The sequence below is a fragment of the Heloderma suspectum genome, chromosome 6 (genome assembly GCF_057233095.1).
Source record: "Heloderma suspectum isolate Gila_16-S chromosome 6, 16-S_ref, whole genome shotgun sequence".
NCBI lineage: Eukaryota > Metazoa > Chordata > Lepidosauria > Squamata > Helodermatidae > Heloderma > Heloderma suspectum.
The window spans coordinates 113,130,477-113,142,690 of NC_139463.1; the positions used below are offsets into that span (position 1 = coordinate 113,130,477).

At 47.0% G+C, this 12,214-nt stretch overlaps 1 long non-coding RNA gene across 1 annotated transcript; it reads right to left on the reverse strand.

Moving 5' to 3' along the window:
- Positions 1 to 7,972: 7,972 nt before the first annotated feature.
- On the reverse strand, positions 7,973 to 11,760 carry LOC146342576 (uncharacterized). Its single transcript, XR_014784144.1, has 3 exons — positions 11,584 to 11,760; positions 10,595 to 10,848; positions 7,973 to 8,479 (listed from the first exon to the last, which is right to left on the reverse strand). It is a non-coding gene; the product is annotated as an uncharacterized LOC146342576 (long non-coding RNA).
- Positions 11,761 to 12,214: the final 454 nt, after the last annotated feature.

Genomic DNA, 12,214 nt, shown 5'->3' on the forward strand with positions numbered 1-12,214 from the left:
TCACCCGTGATAGGCTACGTGACGATTGACGTAGCCTATCACGGCTGACTTTGCAGATCTAGCCATGATAGGCTACGTGAATCGTCACGTAGCCTATCAGGGGGTGTTGTTGTTTTTTTTTTAAACTTCCACGTTCGCGGCCAGGTGAGGCGGGAAGCCTCCTCCCCGGCCTGAATTTCGGCCGGGGCGAGGCGGGAAGCCTCCCCCCCCGGCCTGAACTTCGCGGGGGGAGCAGCGAAGTGCCTCCCCCCCACCGCGAACGTCCTTCGACGACAGGTAAGGGACTTTCGTCCACCCCTAGAAAAACTTTGTTTCAGGTCTATTGGATGCCACAACATCTCCTTAATAAAGGTCTGTCAAACTTGGCTAATTGTTGGAGGTGTAGTGCACTTAATACTCCTTTTATTCATATGTTTTGGAAATGCCCAATAGTTGCCTCTTTTGGGGACGAAGTTATTATATGGATACATTTTGTGTTGGAAAGCTCTTTAATGTTTACATATATCAGTGTTCTCTTAAATTTCTTACCTGCTTTTTGGAATGTAACACATGGTCAGCGTAAATTGATCTTCTGTGTCCTTTTGGTTGCTAAAAGCCTGATACTACAATACTGAAAGGATAAAAGTTCACCACCTATAATGCAGTGGATTGAAGACTTAACAGTGCTAGCAGCATTTGAAAGAGTGGTATATAGGCGTAACTTGCAAATGGGCTTATATTTGGATATCTGGTCTGCTTTTACTGAAGTTTACGTGTAACCTTTTATTTTTCTCTTTTTTTCTCTGTAGAATATTGTAATATTTGTAACTGAGGATATTAGAATATGCTGTTATATATTTAGTTTTATTTGGTTTATTTATTTATTACATTTATATCCCGCCATTTTTCCTCATTAAGAAACCCAAGGCGGTGTACATAATCCTCCTCCTCTCAATTTTAGCCTCAAAACAACAAAACCTGTGAGATAGGTTGGGCTGAGAGTCTGTGACTGGCCCAAAGTCACCAGTGAGCTTCCATGGCTGAGTGGCAACTAGAACCCGGATCTCCCAGCTCCCAGTTCAACACTCTAGCCACTGCACCACACTGGTTATGTTTTTGTTTGTTTGTTTGTTCTGTTCTGATAAAACTCACAATAAAAAATTGAAAATAATGGGGCAGTGAATAGCCCATACATGCATGATTACAGGAAAGCAAATGCCTATTATCTTGCCTATATGGGCTATTCACAGCCTCATTTTGCATATACTCAACTATGCACATTTTTGCAATTGCCGTTTTTTTTTTTTTTTTCCAAAAAATGGCAATTGCGGAGCTCAACAAGGCCTCCTGGGTGAATGTGGGCAGTTTGGTGAGCGGTGGGGAGCTCAAGCACAGGGCCAGGTGTGAGCGAGCAGGGTCAGGGGCTGGGCGGGCTCCCAGAGAACCCGGATGGGGGTGCACCTGCCCATCCCTACAACTGAATACAACACACATGTACACAAACAAAGCATGAGAACAAAAAGGCAAGAAAATAATCAGGTAAAACAGCCATCTAAACCTATCTAGACTTTGTCCCTATTTTCTTTTCTTTCTCCCCCCCCTCCCCAGGAGAGTTCCTAGCTTTCTCAAGCAGATTTTTTCCTTGATCTTTTTCTTTTCTATTCTTCCAGCCTTTCAACCTCCATCTCTGTTTCACTCTTTCTCTACAAAAAACTGTCTGTCTACCTCAACATTTTATACATTAAAGCTACCTGTATTCTTGGAACTCTGACTAAATTCTTTCTGCTGAGCTCTTTGCACATGTTTCTGCAAAACCAAAACTACTTCTTGCACAACTTCAGTGCCACAACATAAACAAAATCATTCTAAACCTGCTACCTAAATCTTGCTAACCAACCGTTCAGCCTCCAGCCCACTCTCTTTACTTCCTCTACTTTTGTAGACTTAACAGCACGGAGACCTGAACATTTGACTTTTGGTTCAGCACGCAAGCCCTATAACATCCAAACAAGCTATGTACAAAAAAAAAAAAAAGAAGAAGAAAGGAAGGCAGTTTTGTTCCTTCACAGCCTGAAAGAACATGGCGAAGTGTGGGTGTATGGAGGATAAGTTCTAAGCAAGCACAATTTGTGGCCTTGTACAATAACATTATTGATCATGGGACATGTGTTAATGCATCAGCCTTAGCTTCCCAAATCCTGACTTTGTGGAGCTTGAGCCAACACAAGACAACTCAAGACAGATAAAAGGAAGTACTTCTTCACACAGCGCAGAGTTAAACTATGGAATTCGCTACCACAGGATGTAGTGATAGCCACCAATTTCGATGGCTTTAAAAGGGGGACAAATTCCTGGAGGAAAAGGCTACTAGTCTTGATGGCTATGTGCTACCTCCAGTACCTGAGTAAATGAGCCTATGTACACCAGTTGCTGGGAAACATGGGTGGGAGGGTGCCCTGCTTGTGGGTTCCTGGTCAACAGCAGGTTGGCCCCTGTGTGAACAGAATGCTGGACTAGATGGACCCTTGTTCCTATAAGTCACCAGGAGGCTGCAAGCCATGCTTCTGAAGAACGACATGAAGCCAAGGAGGAGATCCATCTGGCCCATCCATTGGCAAGAAAATGAGCAGTTCTGGTGCCAAGGAGGCCATGGGGGAAAACAAAACAATAGTGGACTCTATGACCAGCCAGGACCACAAGGGAGGGAATGGAATGGAGGAGATTAAAAATAAAATACAGTAATGAGAGGGCCTGTCAGGATGAGTACATGGTAAATCCTTGAAGAAACGTCCATGGGAGGGCAATTCTGGTGCCAGGGAGGCAGTGCGGGTTTGCAATAGTTATGAATTGTTTCATTCTTCTTTTTCTGCTCCCCAAGCTTATGTTATTGGTCCTGCCGTTAAACGTTTAGTACTCTGAATACTGAGATGGTGTCGGGTTAGGGGTGTACGAAACCCACTTACCATTCCGGTTGGGGGCATCCGCTGTGGAAGGGAGGCGATCCATCCCTCCCCCTGGAATCCTGCCTGGCCGGCTCCACTCCACGGCAAATCCGCGGAGCTGCCGGCTGGGCCCATACACAGCTGGACTTCTGTCCGCTGCTGGGCTGCAGCTGCAAATGGCGTCCAGTGTAGGGGATGCTATTTGTGTCCTTGCTCTTGTCGGTGATAGGCTACGTAAATATTTACATAGACTATCACTGCAAAGAGCAGGGATGCAAGTGGCGTCCCCTACCCCGGACGCCATTTGCGGCCACAGTCCGGGGCCGCAGATGGACAGCAGCAGTGGATGGACCCAAACCAGCTGGCAGCAGGTAAGGACCATCCAGGGAGGATTTCGGGGGGGGGAGTAGTCCATTCCGCCATGGATTCTGGGCGCCTCATTGGAGTCTGGGGCGGATTTCTCTGCCATCCCTATGTCGGGTGAGTTGAAAGCACTTTGCCCCAAAGAGAAGATTGAGACCTCCCACCTGTACTCTGGAGAGCAGAATGCTCTCTCAAGAGGGTAGGTGAAGAGGTTGGGGCAAGAAAAGGACAACAGTACCTTGAAACCCAACAATGCCTTGCCCACCGGAGCATCTGACTGTTGGCAAGGGAAGGAGAGACAGTGCTTTGCCCACTGGGGCATCTGACTCTGGAAAGGCAACTTGATTCTTCAAAACAGACAGTGGCTTCCCCAGAGTGGCATCTGACTCTTGGGAGTGGAATGTGCTGGCTCTAGAGCACACTTAGTCATAATGGTTGTCTTCTCGTTATAATCTTTGGGGTGTTTTGCTCCTGTAACATGTAGTAGAGTTGCTACAGTTAAAAAGGTTGCAGTTATTTCTTCAGACACACTGCAATGTAACGCTGAGATGGTGCTGGGTGACTCAGAGAACAGTGCCTTGCCCACCAGGGCATCTGACTCTGGAAGGGCAACTCGATTCTGTAAAGCGCCCAGGGCCTAGTCCAGAATAGCAACTTGATTTTGTAAAGCAGACAGTGGCTAGCCCAGAATGGCAACCCAGTTCTGTAAAGCAGACAGTGTGTAGCCCAGAGGGCCAACTTGATTCTGTAAAGCGGACAGTGCCCAGTAGGGATGTACGAATTCCTTACCTGGCTCTGCACAGGGGCATCCGTGGGGGGGGGAGACGCTCCGTCCCACCCCCCAGAATCCTCGACGGGGGGGAGGCGCTCCGTCCCTCCCCCTGGAATCCTGCCCAGCCAGCTCTGCTCCGCAGCCAAGCCACGGAGCCGCCGGCCGGCTCCGGCCACCCGCAGCCGGACATCCGGCCGCTGGGCAGCCCTGCAGGGACGCAAATGGTGGCTGTCATAGCCGCCGCCATTTGCGTTCCTGTATTGAGCTGTGATAGGCTACGTAAATATTTACGTAGCCTACCATGGCAGGGGGAAAAATCCCAGCGTACGCAAATGGCAGTAGCCGCCGCCATTTGCATATGCTGGGTTTTTTCCCCCCTGCCATGATAGGCTACATAAAAACTTACGTAGCCTATCACGGTCTCTGTGGGGACACAAATGGCACCCCTGCATTAGCCGTGATAGGTTACGTAAGTATTTACGTAGCCTATCATGGCTAGGAAGAGGAGGAAGAGAATGGTGGCCAGGACGGCTGCCATTAGCAAAGGAGCATGGACGGGAGCAGGTAAGTGCTCCGTTTCGTGCACCTTTGGTGGGGTGGGGGCGGTGGGGGCTTCGTCCTGTGCACCTTTCATGGGTTGGGGGGGCGGGGGCTTCGTTCCATGATGGATTTCAGGGGGCCGAATGTACTGGCATTTGGCCTCACCAAGATCCGTTGCGGAATTCTCTGACATCCCTAGTGCCCGGTCCACTCAAAGGTATTCTTGAGATGGCACAATGAGTAGCCCAACAGGGCATATTCTTTATGGAAGACCCGTCTGGGCCAAGGCAGTTGGACATGGAAACAAACCAAAGTTAAGACCTTCCAGACGGTGCTTACATAGGGGAACACCCTGAGAGGTGACTGCAGCTCTGCCTCCCTGGGCCCAACACCAAGAGCAAATGAAGGAGAAATACAGAAAGATAACTCCCTACATGCCAAAGGGAAAAGGGAGGGGATTTACACTAGGGATGGGCAGATCACTTACTCCGTTCCTCCCCCCAGAATCCATCCAGGCCGGCTCTGCTCCATGGTGATCCTGTGGAGCCGGCCACCAGCTCCACAGCACTGGCGATACAGCTGGCCGCCATTGCCATGCCATATCGCTGTGCTAAGTCTGGACACAAATGGCGTCCACTGCGCTATTTGTGTCCCTGTTTTTTCACACGATAGACCCCCAGCTATGGACCTGCTCCTTCAGGGGGAGAGCAACCCCATGCAGAACAGGTTGAACACCCTCCATCTGGTCAGCAGAACCACCCACCAACAGTATCTCAGTGGCATTAATATGGCATTAAAAAAATAATAAAAAAATTTTCTCCTAACTTTGCATTTGTGTGTGCCTTTTTGACTAGAGAACTCCATTGCAACATTCAGAAAAGTGCAAATTCTAAAAAAGAAAAAAAAGGGGGGGAGACTTTTGTTTTATATTGTGATTCAAAAGTGTGAAATTGCATTATGTTCACATTAAAATGCAAATTGAATGAATGCAACCACCTTCCTTAGGTTAGGACTCTCTCTAGCTAAACCATAGTCATGCTGTTTTTTCTTTAAAGATTCATAGAAATTAAACTGTCAACATTGCTGATAAATAAGGAGGGAGCACAGATGCTCTGGAGTAGTTTCTTCAATGTTTAATTCCAGCTTTTCACAATGTAGCTTTCCCATGTCTAACAACCAAGAACCCATTACTAAGGAATGTTTTCCTCAGACATAAAAAAAGTTTCATACTAAACACATATTATGTTTCATTTGTTTGACATGCGTGAGGAGAGTATGTAATGTATTCAATTGGCTAACCCAATATTAGAATTTTTGCAAGCACACATTTATTTCATAGACACTTTGAACTTCTGATCAAATTGCAAACAAGTGCAGGTGGCTATTTTTTCTGACTAACACACACACACAGAGAGAGAGAGAGAGAGAGAGAGAGAGAGAGAGAGAGTTTTATTATTAGATAGCGAGCTTCCCCTTATGCTGTTTACTCTAGCTGTCCTGCAGGCAAACCCATAATATACTGAGAATGATGATGAGTGAATTCCTTTATTTTTTTTAGTCTATGTATTCTTTTTGTTACCTTTTATTTTTAACTTTATTTAAAAATAAAATAAAATTCTATGAGGAAAAAAAAAGAACAAGATAAAATAAAAGAAACTGACTATGTAAAACATTAATGTTTCCTCCGTATTAACTGTTCCCTTTTGTTCAAATCAGGCCTCAACACAATAATATAGCATTTGGGGGAAAAGATGAAACCCAGTAGTCCTGAACCAGATGACAAAATGGAGAAGACCTCCACAGCAACCATGTATTTTCCTTTTGTGCTTAGGTATGTTAGAACAAAAGATAGCCAAACACTGCAGAAGACCAACATGCTGAAGGTGATGAACTTGGCTTCATTGAAAGTGTGTGGTAACTTCCTCACTAGAAAAACCATGATTAAGCTGATGGTGGCCAGAAACCCCATGTAGTCCAGGACACAGTAGAACAAGGTGACTGACACTTCATTACATTTAATGATGATTTCCCTAGAAACTGTGTGCATGTCAAAATCATGGGGGAGAAATTCCCAACCAAACAGCACAAATGCCTACTTGTACAAGTGAGCATGAAAAGACAATAGAATATGTCAGTCTTTTCCCCACCCATTTTTGGGTAATGTTTCCTGGTTTGGTGGCCATGAAAGCCACAATCACTGTAATGGTGATTCTGCCAAAACAGAAGAAACCGCAATTGAAAAGATGATGCCAAAAACTGTTTGTTGGAGGATGCACGTTTCTTTTTTAGGCTCTCTGATGAATACCAAAGTGCAGAGGAAGCAAAGGAGAAGAAAAAGAAGGAGAAGGTAGGTGAGGCTTTGGTTGTTGACTTTGACAATGGGAGTGTCCCATTGTTTAATGAATATTCCATGCACCAAAGCTGTGATCACGGAAAAGATCAGTGCCAAAGAAGCTAAAGTAATACCCAGTGGATCTTTGAAGGATAGAAAGCTTCGAATCTTGGGAATGCAGTCATCCTTGTCATTATTTGGAAACTGGTCTTCTGGACAGCTGATACAGTAATTGCATCTGAAAGAGGAAGCTGTGTTCATCTGAAATCTATCATAGTTATTTTCAGCAATAAGAAATATGTTCTCCAATCCCCTGCTGCAGCAAGTAGGCTGAGGGACAGTGTTGTGGCCCCCAGGAGGAAGGCAGGAGGAACACATGCAAATGCATGTTCCACCTAGATCTTGGTTTAGGGCCAGATAGGGATGTATGAAACACTTACCTGGCTCCGTTCTGGGGCATCCATGGTGGGGGGGAGGCACTCTGTCCCTCCCCCCAGAATCCTCCCCGGCCGGCTCCGCTCCGTGGCGACTCCGTGGAGCCACCAGCCGGGGCCAGCCGCAACCAGAATTCTGGCCACTGCCAGGCTGCTGCCTGGCTGTTGCAGCTGCAAATGGCAGCTGCTATTTTTTTTTAATCAATTTTAATCCCCATCCATCCATCCATCCATCCATCCATCCATCCATCTTATTAGTGACTCAAGACACCAATTCATAGCCATGCCTCACCTGGATTAGAAAAAGAAATAGAGCTGGTGATCTCTGGTTTAGCTTACCCAGCTGTTTTACATAGTTGCCAGACAGTACAGAGATCAAGAAGAACTAAGCAGTGGAATGGCCATGAAATATATCAGATATACCCCAACACTCTCTTTGAAATTAAACCCACATGAAGAAGTGGAAGCATTACAATATGGTGCCTTCTCCCTCCTCCATAACACATATTTCATTTTAGAACACCCCCCTCCCCACCGTTATCTCATGTTATAGACACACATACCTCCTTGGATAGCCATTTCTCCAAATATTAAGCTTCAAGAACTATGAACCAATCCCTCTCTATCTTTTATTAAGACAAACTATTGATCAGTTCTCCATATGATACACCATAAAACACCCCAATGCAAATCACCGTATTGCACCTATTTTTCTTTTTTCAGTCATAGTTATATTTGTAAAAAGCATGAGATTACTACCAGAAAAAAGGAAGATTATGTGCTAGATTGGGAAATTTCCCCATCAGCACTTCCATTCATGTTACCTGTGGAACCTTGCAATGTCCTAAGACATCTGCCATCTGGGATGAAGCCGCAGAGCTAAGTCCACCGATTACACCCATTAGACTCCCTCTGGGTCCCACATTTGTAATTAGGGAGAAACTGATGTGATTTGAAAAGCAGGTCCATTGTGGTATGATAGGTCATCCTTGCATCATAATAGCTGTCATAGATGTGGAATCCAAGAGTGACATTGGGCAAGATCTTGGGATTTTCATTGATCTCATGGATGGCGAGCACCAAGGCCAGGATGTGCTGGTAGAACTTTGGCACCACACTGCAAAAAGATGTACAAGCTCTTGTTATGGGATTATTCAACAGTGGATAAAATCATTTTAACAAAGTATTGCCCCACTCTGGCTCAAAGAGATTCTGCGGCCTGTGTGAATATAGATGGTTCAATCCACCAAAGGTAGTCATGAATAATTCCCACTGGCCACACATGAAATGTACTGCAATGAAAATCACCTTTTTTTCTTGATTGTTCCCATAGACTTCTATACATTAAACATATTGTTCAACATTTAAAGTTTGAGGAAGAGCATGATCACTTGATATCAACTCAGATGGAACAAGTTAGCTCTGACTACTTTAATTCTCATTGCTTTTCTAGGGGATTTAGCAATGAATAATTTTAACTGAAGATCATTGATTAAACAGAAATAATGCTAATGGAAGAACATGTGGCTGTTACAAACTGATGTTTAAAATAATTTATTCCAAATATTTATTTATTTATTTATTTCTCTTTCCATATCTTGCAAACCCCTACAGATATAGGGTTCAAAAAACCCACACATTTCAAGATTTTGATGCATTCTGCAGAACAAAAAATCACATCCCCAATTGCGAGTGGAGATGGGTTAAAGAAGACGCAGACAACAAGCTTGGGTGGAAAATTGGGCCACATTAATTGAAATAGCTGCAAAGGGGTAACTAGGACGGGCATCTAACTGTGTCAGTGGCTAGCTGGCACTTCTTGGGCGAAAACACACCCAGCCTGAGGGGTGGTGGTGATCTCGCCATCCCTCCGAACTGCCCCTTCTGGGGGAGGTAGACCTTCCGGTGTCACCCCCGACCCGGTGCCGCACAACACCTGGGTGAGTGAGTAGGGTTGGTCTCCCAGGCAACCCTTATCCCCCCACTGAGCCGCACAACCCGTTCGGGCGGCCTCAGGCGTCACCTGTCACCATAAGGTGCCTCTGCATGCACACCATCCCTACTTTCCTGTTTTTGCCCGTCCTAGCCGCCAACTGGAATGTGACCGATGATAAAGACCATATTCCCTTACAGGACACACTCGACCCACAAAACAGTGTGACGTAGGCAAAAAAGACGCACAGTAATAGGCCAATTGAACTGTGAGCCAAAAAATTCCTACATGGCTCCCAAAAGGGCAACCGGTAAGAAACCCACACTGCTTAGGGGAGGGTGGGAGTGAGCTGTGTCGAGCCAGAGAGCTGAGATTGGGAGGGGGAGCTGAGTTTAAGGCAGCTCAGTCTGCCCCTCCCTGCATGGTGGTGCCACTGGGGTGCACCAATCAAAGGCCCCTATGTCTTGTCACCCCACCTGCCCGCAATGCCCCCCCCTTTCAGCCAGACAAGCTGGCACCGGGGTGAGGGCATTTGCGAGTGGAGATGGGTTAAAGAAGACGCAGACATCAAGCTTGGGCTGAAAATTGGGCCACATTTATTGAAATAGCTGCAAAGGGGAAACTAGGATGGGCATCTAACTGTGTCAGCAGCTAGCTGGCACTTCTTGGGCGAAAACACACCCAGCCTGAGGGGTGGCGGTGATCTCGCCATCCCTCTGGACTGCCCCTTGTGGGGGAGGTAGACCTTCCAGTGTCACCCCCAACCCGGTGCCACACAAAACCTGGATGAGTGAGTAGGGTTGGTCTCCCAGGCAACCCTTATCCCCCCGCCGAGCCGCACAACCCGTTCGGGGGGCCTCAGCGTCACCTGTCACCATAAGGTGCCTCTGCATGCACGCCATCCCTACTTTCCTGTTTTTGCCCATCCTAGCCGCCACAGGAGTCACAAGCCTAGAGCTTGTGAAACTCCCCCCACCTGTGCAGAAGAACTTGCCGCAGGCCCCTTTGCAGATCAGATGGAAATATGTTATACCTACATGAGACAGGCAGACACCGTCCATCCTGTAACGCTCCCTCCATGTCCACAGAATTCCCTGGCGGGTGGTGCATCCATCACCTCATTCTCTTAGGCCATAAGCCATTTCTCCGTACACTTTCGAACGTGCCCTACCACTGGCAATGTCATTCCATTCCTTTCCATTGATCCATGGGAGCAGTGAGGGCTGCAATAGGCTACTTCCAGCCAGGTATGCTGGACCACCTGCATCTCAACTAAGGCCTGTTTGATCAGGTCCTCACCTGGCTTACAGCCGAAGTCCTTCTACTCCATGTGCAGCACCTGGACCTGTGGAGGAAGACTGATGAACTTTGGTGGAACAGAGTGAGGAGGGGACTCCCACCGCAAGCCTCGTCTGGGAAGCCACTGGATCTTAATGTGATGGTGTGACAGAAGCTGAAGTCTGAAATCGATGTACAAGCCCTTCGTGCAACTCCAGACGTCATAACACGCCCATGTAAGGGATCACGTTCTGGCGTACGACAAGTCTGCTGGTCTAGGGAATAAACACATTGGGGCAAGCAAAGCGAGAGTTGTGTCAGGAAGAAGCAGATGACTCGCGATGCAGGCCAGAGCGCTGTGAAGCCCCCTATTTTAAACTGCCATAACGTGCTTAAGAGAGAAACCTCCAGTGGCTATCATGGAGACTGTTTCAATGTAACGACCGTGGGTTCTAAACTGCAAAATTACCTAGGCCTAGTGGGTTAGAGCTAATGTAGAAACTGCCCAAATTGCCCTTATGTCAACAGTAAGCCATTGAATTGATACAATGGAGGCCCTTGCTCAGACCCATGGCATTCCAGAGAACCCTAAGGTCAACGGGGCACTACCCATTGACTTGCGTTTGGCCATGGGCCACTGCCGTGCCCTTGCCATACTGATCAATTTGATCACCAAATGAATAAGTAGGTTACATTGGGCCAGACATGCACCTTGAACTGTAACAAGGTCCTCCAGGACAAGTCATACTTGGGAGCCCAGACCAACCCTGAATTCCTAAGGGGGGGGTTGATGAAGGCCATTAAGGCTGCTGCGTGGAACAGGGAAACGTCTTTCTGGAAAGCGCAAATGGAGTGCCATTACCCCCAGAAGCCAAAAGGGGTATCTGGAGAGAAAGGGTGGCTAAATTTACTAAAAAAAGGCAACATCTATGCCCAATCCTATATTGCCTGCCGAACCCAAAATCTGATCTAAAGTCAGAGAATCCTAGGGATGTACGAAAGTCACTTACCTTTTCGCAGGGGTGCTTCGTGGTGGTGGGGAGGCGCTTCGCTTCTCCCCCCGAAGTTCAGGCGAGGGGGGGGATCCATCCCGCCTCGCCCGGCTGAAATTCAGGCCGGGGAGAAGCGCCCCATCTCCCCGGCCGCGAAACAAAGTGTAAAAAACAAAACAAAAACAAAAACCCCGTGATAGGCTACGTAACGATTCATGTAGCCTATCACGGCTAGATTTCCAAAGTCAGCCATGATAGGCTACGTAAATCGTTACGTAGCCTATCATGGGTGACTTTGAAAAAAAAAAACATAGACTACGGCGTAGTCTACATAAATCTTTACGTAGACTACCGGGACCAAATAAGGAATGCAAATGGCAGTGCCCATAGGCCGCCGCCATTTGCGTACGTGCTTTTTTTTTTTTTCAAAGTCACCCGTGATAGGCTATGTAACGATTTATGTAGCCTATGACGGCTGACTTTGGAAATCTAGCCGTGATAGGCTACGTGAATTGTTACGTAGCCTATCATGGTTTTTTTTTTTTTTTAACACTTTACCTTGTAATGGCAGTGGCAGCAGCCGGTCGGAAGACCGGCTGCCGCCCCCGACGAAAGGCCGATGAACCGCCGCCGGGACCCGCTGCCAGGA